Raw genomic sequence first — 12,516 nt, forward strand, 5'->3', positions numbered from 1 at the left:
TTTCAGGTGTTTCCGCTTTTGATTCCTCCTCATTTTTCTCTTGCCTCCACCATGTAAGAAGTTCCTTTTGCCTCCCACCATGATTCTGAGGCCTCCCAACCATGTGGAACTATAAGCCCAATTAGACCTCTTTTTGTTCCCAGTTTCAGGTATGTCTTTATCAGCAGCATGAAAACAAACTAATACATTGGCGGGTAATTGGATCTGTTCAATCCTTGGCTACTGAAATGTAGCTACCTTTCCCACACTGGTCACAGGGATCTTCCCAGATTTCAGATTTCCCTCCTAATGAAGTGCTTTTTTTTTTTTTTTTTTTTTTTTTTTTTTTTTTGAGACAGAGTCTTGCTCTGTCGCCCAGGCTGGAGTGCAGTGGCCAGATCTCAGCTCACTGCAAGCTCCGCCTCCCGGGTTTACACCATTCTCCTGCCTCAGCCTCCCAAGTAGCTGGGACTACAGGCATCCGCCACCTCGCCCGGCTAGTTTTTTGTATTTTTTAGTAGAGACGGGGTTTCACCGTGTTAGCCAGGATGATCTCGATCTCCTGACCTCGTGATCCGCCCGTCTCGGCCTCCCAAAGTGCTGGGATTACAGGCTTGAGCCACCGCGCCCGGCCATGAAGTGCTTTTAATGCTATTCATTGATCAAGTTATCCGTTTTTTTTTTTTTTTTTTTTCTATCTTGCTATTATCTGTTTCAGTCTCTCCTTGTTTTATAATAATAAGTACTTTTTTTTTTGCCATCTTTGCCCTACCCATGGAGCTGTGTATGTTTCCTCTGCATATGTTAGACATTTTCTTTAGATAATCCACAAGAGAAATATGGTGGGAATTTGATTGAAGTATAGTCCATGACTGAGGGATTGGGGAAATAAGGAGTTGGATTAAATCGAGTTAAGGATAATAGAAATACAGAGAGGCACAGGAGATCAAAATGGGGATGAGGATGATAAGATTCTGTAATACTGAAGGACTAGTAAAGAGGAAAGACAGGACGTTACCTTCAGAAAGGGGAAAATTAGTTGGAGATTACAAAAAACGCAAAATGAAGATGTGAGAATGTGGGTAGATTGATCTGTGTTGAAGGGTTGAAGTTGAGTGGGCCAAAGACTTTTGTTTCATTTGATTATTAGAGAACAAAGAGTGCTTTTCAGAGGCTTTAATAATCACTGTAGGGTTCTTCAAATCTTGAAATGTTTTTCTTCAAGCATTTTGTGCTTAAAAGCTGTCCCATTAAGGGAGCTGTTATCTTACCTTTCTCAATGCCCTAATCACCCATAAATTGAATTAAAAGCATGGGTTTCCAGATTTTCTTTTGGATTAATCATAATTACCCAGCAAATAGTTTTCAAAAATCATTAGGTTGCAAAAATAGTATTTGTTTGGTACAGTATGCTTTAATTCCATCAACATTTATCAGTCAGTTGTATTTCCTGCTGACCTCATGCTGTGCTTTAGAGAAACTTGTATAATTAGACTTATAGAGCAAGAATATTTTGAAGCATCCACTGTACCCATATCTTTTCACATCATAATACTATGTGAAAAGTATAAAAAATTAATTCAACTATTTTTAAACTTTAAGATTTTAAAAAATTGTCTTGATATTCTAATTAATTATTTTATACTTTGCCCTGGAAGCAACTTTCAACACAGACTAAAAAAAAATTTTATAATGTGAGTAGCTTTTCTTACTGAGTTGGTCTGATGGTATTTTATCAGATTTCTGTTTGGGTAACAACATTTTTTGTTTTTCTCCAAGGACCAATTCAGAAAAAAACAAAGATGTTTGCCAGACATGCTTAAAAAATTAACATAAAATTCTCTTGTAGGGAGTGCTAAAGAAATGCATATTCTAACAAGATAGATTATTATAAAATAGTGGAATGTATTTTGAAAAGTAGTACTCTATTTGAGCCATAAGAAGTTTAGTATTTGGTATGTTTTAGAAGTAACATTAAGGCTGTTTTCTAATTTTTAAGCCCTCATATTTTTAATACTTAAAAATATGTTCACTTAAGGAATTTAACTTTAAGACAACCCTAAATGTAGATATTATTTTCAATCTTAGGTGCAAAACTACTTAGGGTAGTAAAATAACTTCCTTATAGTTACATGGCAAATTATATACAGAAGGGGCTTAAAATAATTTATTTCATTAAGTAAAAAGTAAGGAGAGACATAGGACTGTAGATATAAATTAGGAGTTAGTGGAATATAGATGATAAAACATGACAAAGATGATGAATCCAAAAATGACCCAAAGACTCTCTCAATTCTCAACTGTTAAAGTGAGGGCATTTATTGGAAAAGAATGGGACCCCACAACTTGGAATGGGGACATGTGGGAGGACCCTGATGAGGCTGGGGGTACTGAACTCCTAAATTCTGATGAGCCTTTTTTGCCAGAAAAAATAGCCTCCCCACACCGCCCCAGTGTTGGCAACATCTCTTCCCCTACCCATGCTGCCATCAGCCTTTCCACCTTTGTCTGAGGATATTAACACTGCAAGCCTGAGGCAACGGTGATTTCCTCCCCTGAAGAAGTTGCCAGGTAACTTCTTCAATGCCGATTCTCCTCAGGACACAACCCCAATATCCCAGTTCATTTTTTTTTTAATTATACTTTATGTTCTAGGGTACATGTGCGCAACGTGCAGGTTTGTTACATATGTATACATGTGCCATGTTGGTGTGCTGCACTCATTAACTTGTCATTTACATTAGGTATATCTCCTAATGCTATCCTTCCACCCTTCCCCCACCCCACAACAGGCCCTGGTGTGTGATGTTCCCCTTCCTGTGTCCAAGTGTTCTCATTGTTCAATTCCCACCTATAAGTGAGAACATGTAGTGTTTGGTTTTCTGTTCTTGCAATAGTTTGCTGAGAATGATGGTTTCCAGTTTCATCCATGTCCCTACAAAGGACATGAACTCATCCATTTTTATGGCTGCATAGTATTCCATGGTGTATATGTGCCACATTTCTTAATTCATTCTGTCACTGATGGACATTTGGGTTGGTTCCAAGCCTTTGCCATTGTGAATAGTGCCGCAATAAACATACGTGTGCACATGTCTTTATTGCAGCATGATTTATAATTCTTTGGGTATATACCCAGTCATGGGATGGCAGGGTCAAATGATATTTCTAGTTCTAGATCCTTAAGGAATCACCACACTGTCTTCCACAATGGTTGAACTAGTTTACAGTCCACCAACAGTGTAAAAGTGTTCCTATTTCTCCACATCCTCTCCAGCACCTGTTGTTTCCTGACTTTTTAATGATTGCCATTCTAACTGGTGTGAGATGGTATCTCATTGTGGTTTTGATTTGCATTTCTCTGATGGCAAGTAGTGATGAGCATTTTTTCATGTGTCTGTTGGTTGTATGAATGTCTTCTTTTGAGAAGTGTCTGTTCATATCCTTTGCCCACATTTTGATGGGGTTGTTTGTTTTTTTCTTGTAAATTTGATTGAGTTTTTTATATGTTCTGGATATTAGCCCTTTGTCAGATGAGTAGATTGCAAAAATTTTCTCACATTCTGTAGGTTGCCTTTTCACTCTGATGGTAGTTTATTTTGCTGTGCAGGAGTTCTTTAATTTAATTAGATCCCATTTGTCAATTTTGGCTTTTGTTGCCATTGCTTTTGGTGTTTTAGACATTAAGTCCTTGCCCATGTCTATGTCCTGAATGGTGTTGCCTAGGTTTTCTTCTAGAGTTATTATGGTTTTAGGTCTAACATTTAAGTCTCTAATCCGTCTTGAATTAATTTTTGTATAAGGAGTAAGGAAGGGATCCAGTTTCAGCTTTCTACCTATGGCTAGCCAGTTTTCCCAGCATCATTTATTAAATTGGGAATCGTTTCCCCATTTCTTGTTTTTGTCAGGTTTGTCAAAGATCAGATGGCTGTAGATGTGTGGTATTATTTCTGAGGGCTCTGTTCTGTTCCATTGGTATATATCTCTGTTTTGGTAACAGTACCATGCTGTTTTGATTACTGTTGCCTTGTAGTATAGTTTGAAGTTAGGGAGCGTGATGTCTCCAGCTTTGTTCTTTAGACTTAGGATTGTCTTGGCAATGCAGGCTCTTTTTGGGTTCCATATGAACTTTAAGGTAGTTTTTTTCCAGTTCTGTGAAGAAAGTCATTGGTAGCATAATGGGGATGGTATTGAATCTATAAATTACCTTGGGCAGTATGGCCATTGTCAAAATATTGATTCTTCCTCTCCATGAGTATGGAATGTTCTTCCATTTGTTTGTGTCCTCTTTTATTTCATTGAGTAGTGGTTTGTAGTTCTTCTTGAAGAGGTCCTTCACATCCCTTCTAAGTTGGATTCCTAGGTATTTTATTCTCTTTGAAGCAACTGTGAAGGTGAGTTCACTCATGATTTGACTCTCTGTCTGTTATTGGTGTATAGGAATGCTTGTGATTTTTGCACATTGATTTTGTATGCTGAAACTTTGCTGAAGATGCTTATCAGTTTGTGGAGATTTTGGGCTGAGAAAATGAGGTTTTCTAAATAGACAATCATGTCATCTGCAAACTGGGACAATTTGACTTCTTCTTTTCCTAATTGAATACCTTTTCTTTCTTTCTTTTGCCTGATTGCCCTGGCCAGAACTTCCAACACTATGTTGAATAGGAGTGGTGAGGGAGGGCATCCCTGTCTTGTGCCAATGTTTAAGGGAAATATTCCCAGTTTTTGCCCATTCAGTATGATATTGGCTGTGGGTCTGTCATAAATAGCTCTTATTATTTTGGGATACGTTCCATCAGTACCGAATTTATTGAGAGTTTTTAGCATGAAGGGCTCTTGAATTTTGTCAAAGGCCTTTTCTGCATCTCTTGAGATAATCATGTGGTTTTTGTCTTTGGTTCTGTTTATATCCTGCATTACGTTTATTGATTTGCATATGTTGAACCAACCTTGCATCCCAGGGATGAAGCCCACTTGATCATGGTGGATAAGCTTTTTGATGTGCTGCTGGATTCGGTTTGCCAGAATTTTATTGTGGATTTTTGCATCGATGTTCATCAGGGATATTGGTCTGAAATTCTTTTTTTGTTGTGTCTCTGCCTGGCTTTGGTATCAGGATGATGTTGGCTTCATAAAATGAGTTAGGGACGAATTCCTCTTTTTCTACTGATTGGAATAGTTTCAGAAGGAATGGTACCAGCTCCTCCTTGTACCTCTGGTAGAATTCAGCTTTGAGTCTGTGTGGACCTGGAGTTTTTTTGGTTGGTAGGCTATTAATTATTGACTCAATTTCAGAGCCTGCTATTGGTCTATTCAGGGATTCAACTTCTTCCTGGTTTAGTCTTGGGAGGGTGTATGTGTCCAGGAAATTATGCATTTCTTCTGGATTTTCTAGTTTATTCGCATAGAGGTGTTTATAGTATTCTCTGATGGTAGTTTGTATTTCTGTGAGGTCAGTGGTGATATCCCCTTTATCATTTTTTATTGCGTCTATTTGATTCTTCTCTCTTTTCTTCAGTATTAGTCTTGCTAGCGGTTTATCAATTTTGTTGATCTTTTCAAAGAACCAGCTCCTGGATTCATTTGTTTTTTGGAGGGTTTTTTGTGTCTCTATCTCCTTCAGTTCTGCTCTGATCTTAGTTATTTCTTGCCTTCTGCTAGCTTTTGAATGTGTTTGCTCTTGCTTCTCTAGTTCTTTTAATTGTGATGTTAGGGTGTCAATTTTAGATCTTTCCTGCTTTCTCTTGTGGGCATTTAGTAGTATAAATTTCCCTCTACACACTGCTTTAAATGTGTCCCAGAGATTCTGGTATGTTCTATCTTTGCTCTCATTGGTTTCAAAGAACATTTTCATTTATGCCTTCATTTCGTTATGTTCGCAGTGGTCATTCAGGATCAGATTGTTCAGTTTCCATGTCGTTGAGTGGTTTTGATGGAGTTTCTTAGTCCTGAGTTCTAGTTTGATTGCACTGTGGTCTGAGAGACAGTTTGTTATAATTTCTGTTCTTGTACATTTGCTGAGGAGTGCTTTACTTCCAACTATGTGGTCAATTTTGGAATAAGTGCGATGTGGTGCTGAGATGAATGTATATTCTGTTGATTTTGGGGTGGAGAGTTCTGTAGATGTCTATTAGGTCTGCTTGGTGCAGAGTTGAGTTCAATTCCTGGATATCCTTGTTAACTATCTGTCTCGTTGATCTGTCTAATGTTGACAGTGGGGTGTTAAAGTCTCCCATTATTATTGTATTGGAGTCTAAGTCTCTTTTTAAGTCTCTAAGGACTTACTTTATGAATCTGCATGCTCCTGTATTGGGCGTATATATATTTAGGATAGTTAGCTCTTCTTGCTGAATTGATCCCTTTACCATTATGTAATGGCCTTCTTTGTCTCTTTTGATCTTTGTTAGTTTAAAGTCTGTTTTATCACAGACTAGGATTGCAACCCCTTCCTTTTTTTGTTTTCCATTTGCTTGGTAGATCTTCCTCCATCCCTTTATTTTGAGCCTATGTGTGTCTCTGTTCGTGAGATGGGTCTCCTGAATACAGCAAACTGATGGGTCTTGACTCTTTATCCAATTTGCCAGTCTGTGTCTTTTAATTGGACCCTTTAGTCCATTTACATTTAAGGTTAATATTGTTATGTGTGAACTTGATCCTGTCATTATGATTTTAGCTGGTTATTTTGCTCGTTAGTTGATGCAGTTTCTTCCTAGCATTGATGATCTTTACAATTTGGCATGTTTTTGCAATGGCTGGTACCAGCTGTTCCTTTCCACGTTTAGTGTTTCCTTCTGGATCTCTTGTAGGTCAGGCCTGGTGGTGACAAAATCTCTCAGCATTTGCTTCTCTGTAAAGGATTTTATTTCTCCTTCACTTATGAAACTTAGTTTGGCTGGATATGAAATTCTGGGTTGAAAATTCTTTTCTTTAAGAATGTTGAATATAAGCACCTACTCTCTTGTGACTTGTAGAGTTTCTGCCAAGAGATCTGCTGTTAGTCTGATGTGCTTTCCTTTGTGGGTAACCCGAACTTTCTCTTTGGCTGCCCCTAACATGTTTTCCTTCATTTCAACTTTGGTGAATCTGACAATTACATGTCTTGGAGTTGCTCTTCTTGAGGAGTATCTTTGTGGCATTCTCTGTATTTCCTGAATTTGAATGTTGGCCTGCCTTGCTATGTTGGGGAAGTTTTCTTGGCTAATATCCTGCAGAGTGTTTTCCAACTTGGTTCCATTCTCCCCATCACTTTTGGGTACACCAATCAGACGTAGTTTTGGTCTTTTTACATAATCCCTATTTCTTGGAGGCTGTGTTCATTTCTTGTTACTCTATTTTCTCTAAACTTCTCTTCTTGCTTCATTTCATTCATTTGATCTTCAATCTTTGATACTCTTTCTTCCAGGTGATCAAGTTGTTTACTGAAGCTTGTGCATTTGTCACGTAGTTCTCGTGTCATGGTTTTCATCTCTGTCAGGTCGTTTATGGACTTCTCTGCATTGGTTATTCTAGTTATCCATTTGTCAAATCTTTTTTCAAGGTTTTTAGTTTCTTTGCACTGGTTTCATAGTTCCTCCTATAATTAGACTAAAGTCACAGGAAGCCTCAAGAGGTGAGATTTATAATGTGACCCACAAGGAGGTATGCTACACTCCAAAAGACATGCTAGAGTTTTCTAATTTACATTAGCAGAAATCTGGAAAACAGCCATGGGAATTAATATAAAGGGTGGGGGATAATGGTAGAACGAACATAAAATTGGATCAGCGATGAATTTATTGATATGGGCCCACTAAGCAGGGATTCTGCATTTAGTGTTGTATCTTGGGGAGTTAAAAAATGTTCTGAGAGTTTAGTTGCTTGGTTAGCTGAAACATGGATCAAAAGAGGATCCTGAGTGAGCTGGAAATGCCTGATCTCCCTTGGTTTGATGTAGAGAAAGGGATCCAAAGGCTTATGGAGATTGGAATGCTAGAGCAGCTGGTTGGCACTTTAGATCTATTCATCCCTCCTGGGATGGTGCAGAAGACATACCCTTCACCAATACCTTCTGAAACAGATTTGTGAGGGGAGCATGTGCATTCTTGAAGAGCTCTGTGATTGCTCTTCTTTGTATGCCAAATCTTACACTGGGAACCACAGTCACTTAGTTGGGAAACTTAAAGGCTATGGGAATAATTGTATCCCAAGATGGCAGGGGCCAAGTGGTGGCACTCAACTGTCAAGGGCAAAGACACTGTAGCTACTGTAGTGGACAGCACAGGCAAAGCAGCAATCAGAATAGTCTGACTTCTGTAGAGCTCTGGCACTGGCTAGTTAGTAAGAGTGTGCCTAGAATTGAAATTGATAGGAAGCCTACTGAATTCTTACTTAATTTATGTAAGCAGAAAACTTCCAGGCTGAGTTGGATTATAAAAATAGAGAATCATGACCCCTCAGTCAACTTGCAGACTTGAACCAGTTTACAGACCAAGAACCCCTTGAATGAACGGATATGGGGTCCCCTTGAGCAAGGACCCTACTACATTACTGACAATTTATGCTGCTAATTTTTCTCCCATCCTTCCCCAGGGAGATCTCTGGACTTTTAACAGGGTAACTGTGTACTGGGGAAAGGGGAATGATGAGACTTTTTGGGGACTACTGGACACTGGCTCTGAGCTGACGTTGATTCCAGGGGACCTAAAATGTTGTTGTTGTCCTCCAGTTAAACTAGGGGTTTATGGACATTAGGTAATTAATGGAGTTTTAGCTCAGGTCTGAATTACAGTGGGTCCAGTGGGTCCCCAGAGTCATCCTGTGGTCATTTTCCCAGTGCCAGAATGCATAATTGGCATAGACATACTTAGCAGCTGGCAGAACCCCCCACATAGGCTCCTTGACTGGCAGGGTGAGAGCTATTATGATGGGAAAAGTCAAATGGAAGCCAATAGAGGTGCCTGTACCTAGAGAAATAGTAAATCAAAAACAATATCTCTTCCCTGGAGGGATTGCAGAGATTAGTGTCACCATCGAGGACTCGAAAGATGCAGGGGTGGCAATTCCCACCACATCCCTCTTCAACTCTCCTATTTGGCTTGTGCAGAAGACAGATGGATCTTGGAGAATGACAGTGGATTATCATAAGCTTAACCAAGTGGTGACTCCAGTTGCAGCTGCTGTACCAGATGCGTTTTTGGCAAATGCCTTTTTCTCCATTCCTGTCCATAAGGCCTACAAGAAGCAATTTGTCTTCAGCTGGCAAGGCCAGCAATATATCTTTATCATTCTGCCTCAGGGGTATATCAACTCTCTGGCTTTGTGTCATAATCTTTTTTTTTTTTTTTTTTTTTGAGATGGAGTCTCACTGTGTCACCCAGGCTGGAGTACAGTGGTGTGATCTCAGCTCACTGCAACCTCTGCCTCCTAGGTTTATGCAATTCTCTGCCTCAGCCTCCCAAGTAGCTGGGACTACAGGTGCGTGCCACCATGCCCGGCTAATTTTTTGTATTTTTGTATTTGTAGAGACAGGGTTTCATCATCTTGGCCAGGCTGGTCTTGAACTCTTGACCTCGTGATCTACCCACCTCAGCCTCCCAAAGTGCTGGGGTTACAGGTGTGAGCCACATAACCTTGTTCAGAGAGATCTTGATCGCTTTTTGTTTCTGCAAGATATCACACTGGTCCATGACATTGATGACATTATGCTGATTGGATCCAGTGAGCAAGAAATAGCAAACACACTGGACTTTTGGTGAGACATTTGCATGCCAGGGGATGGGAAATAAATCTGCCTAAAATTCAGGGACACCTGCCACCTAGGTAAACTTTCTAGCGATCCAGTGATGTCAGGCCTGTTGAGATATTCCTTCTAAGGTGAAGGATAAGTTACGGCCTTTGACTTCTCCTACAACCAAGAAAGAGGCACAATGCCTAGTGGGCCTATTTGGATTTTAGAGGCAACACAGTCCTCATTTGGGTGTGTTACCCTAGGCTATTTATTGAGTGATTGAAAGGCTACCAGTTTTGAGTGGGGTCTAGGAGAGAAGGCTCTGCAACAGGCCCAGGCTCCTGTGCAAGTTGTCCTGCCACCTGGTCCACATGACCTAGCAGATCCCATGGTGCTTGAAGTGTCAGTGGCAGATAAGGATGCTATTTGGAACCTTTGGCAGGCCCCCATAGGTGAACCATAGCAGAAGCCTTTTGGATTTTGGAGCAAGGTTCTGCCATCTTCGGCAAAAAATCTAGTCTCATTTTGAGAAACAGCTCTTGGCCTATAACTGGGCTTTGGTAGAAACTGAATGTTTGACTATGGGACATCAAGTCACCACGAGACCTAAACCACCGATCATGAACTAGCTGCTTTCTGACCCATCTAACCATAAAATTGGGCATGCACAGCAGCATTCCATCATCAAATGGAAGCTGTATATACATTATCAGGCTTGGGCAGGTCCTGAAGGCATGAGGAAGTTACATGAAGAAGTGGCTCAAATGGCCACAGTCTCCATTCCTGCCTCCCTTCCTTTTCTCCCCTAGCCTGCATCAGTGGCCTTGTGGGGAGTTCCCTATGACCAGTTGACAGGAACAGAAGACAAGGGTCTGGTTTACAGATGGCTCTGAATGACATGCAGGCACCACCTGAAAGTGGACAGCTGCAGCACTACAGCTTCTTTCTAGGACCTCCCTGAAGGACAGCAGTGAAGGGAAATTTTCCCAATAGGCAGAACTTCAAGCAGTGCACCTGGTTGTGCTCTTTGCATGGAGGGAGAAATGGCCAGATGTGTGATTATATACTCATTCGTGGGCTGTAGCCAATGGTTTGGCTGGATGGTCAGGGACTTGGAAGAAGCATGATTGGAAAACTGGTGACAAATTTGGAAAAGAGGCATGTGTAGGGACCCCTTTGGTCAAAAACTGTGAAGATATTTGTATCCTATGTGAGTGCTCACCAATGGGTGACCTCAGCAGAGGAGGATTTTAATCAAGTAGATAATATGACTCATTCTGTGAACACCATTCAGCCTCTTTCCCCAGCCACCCCTGTCATTGCCCAGTGGGCCTATGAGCAAAGTGACCACATTGGCAGGGATGGAGGTTATGAATGGGCTCAGCAATGTGAACTTCCATTCACCAAGACTGACCTGCCTACAGTGACTGCTGAGGGCCCAATTTGCCAGCAGTGGAAACCAACACTGAGCTCTCAATATAGCAACATTCTTTGGGATGATCAACCAACTACTTGGTGGCAGGTTTATTATATTGGACTTCTTTCGTCATGGAAAGGGCAGCAGTTTGTCCTCACTGGAATAGACATTTACTCCAGATATGGGTTTGCCTATCCTATACACAATGCTTCTGCCGAGACTACCATCCATGGATTCACAGAATGCCTTATCCACCATCATGGTATCCCACATGGCAATGCCTCTGACCAAATACTCACTTTACAGCTAAAGAAGTGCAGCAGTGGGCTCATGCTCACGGAATTCACTTGTCTTAACATGTTCCCTATGATCCTGAAGCAGCTAGATCAACAGAATGTTGGCATGGCCTTTTGAAGTAACAATTACAATGCCAACTAGGTGACAATGCTTTGCAGGTCTGGGGCAAAGTTTCACAGAAGGCTGTGTGTGCTCTGAATCAGTATCCAATATATGGTACTATTTCTTCCATAGCCAGGATTTGTGGGCCCAGGAATCAAGGGGCAAAAGTGGAAGTGGTACCACTCACCATCACCCGTAGTGAGAAGGCAGAATTCTCTGGTCTCCTTTGCGGGACTTTTGACAGGGGTGTGACTCACTTATTTGGCTGTGGCAGTCAAACTCCTGTGGGAGGGGTAGCAGATAAGCAGGTACTGGGGCTGGAGCAAGCGCTTTTGGGGTCTGGCCCCATGGATATATCTATGGGTGTGTTACAATTAATGCTCTTTTAGCAGTTGCTGTCCACGATGGCTAACTGGAGAGTCAGAGTGACAGCTAAGTGGACAGTCAGTGTGATAGCCTTTTACACCCTGCCTTTACCCAGCTCAGTGGAGAGTCAGAATGATAGCCTTTTACACCCTGTCCTTTTGGTACCTGGGTCCTTGTCCAGCATCTGGGAAGAATCACGTCACACGGACTCGAAGGATGGTGAATGCAGAGGTTTTATTAAGCTGTGGAAGTGGCTCTTAGAGGAAGGAGAGCTGAAAGGGGGTTGGTGCAGGAATAAAGTGATCTTTCCTTGAAGCCTGGCCATCTCTGTCTTTGCTCAGATTTTCTTCTTTAAAATAAGCACCAGGGCTTCTATGGGTGAAAGTCTGATGGAACCTCTAATGAAAGGTACTAAGAGAAGTTAAATTCCTTAGGTTAGGGAGAGAGAGTCATCTTGTTCAAATTGAACACGATGCTGCTTACCAGATAGGTTAGTAATTCCAGGTTTCCCCAGCTGAAAACATTTTGCACTGGATAGTCTATTTGCCTATGATTTCTTGCAGCTGGGGTGTCACATTTGGGTGGGTTTGGCAGAGGAGAGAAGGGACAGGTGTACTGACAGCAGAAATGAGGTGTACAAAAAGCGAAC

The sequence above is a fragment of the Macaca thibetana genome, chromosome 11 (assembly GCF_024542745.1).
Source record: "Macaca thibetana thibetana isolate TM-01 chromosome 11, ASM2454274v1, whole genome shotgun sequence".
NCBI classification, from domain to species: Eukaryota; Metazoa; Chordata; class Mammalia; order Primates; family Cercopithecidae; genus Macaca; species Macaca thibetana.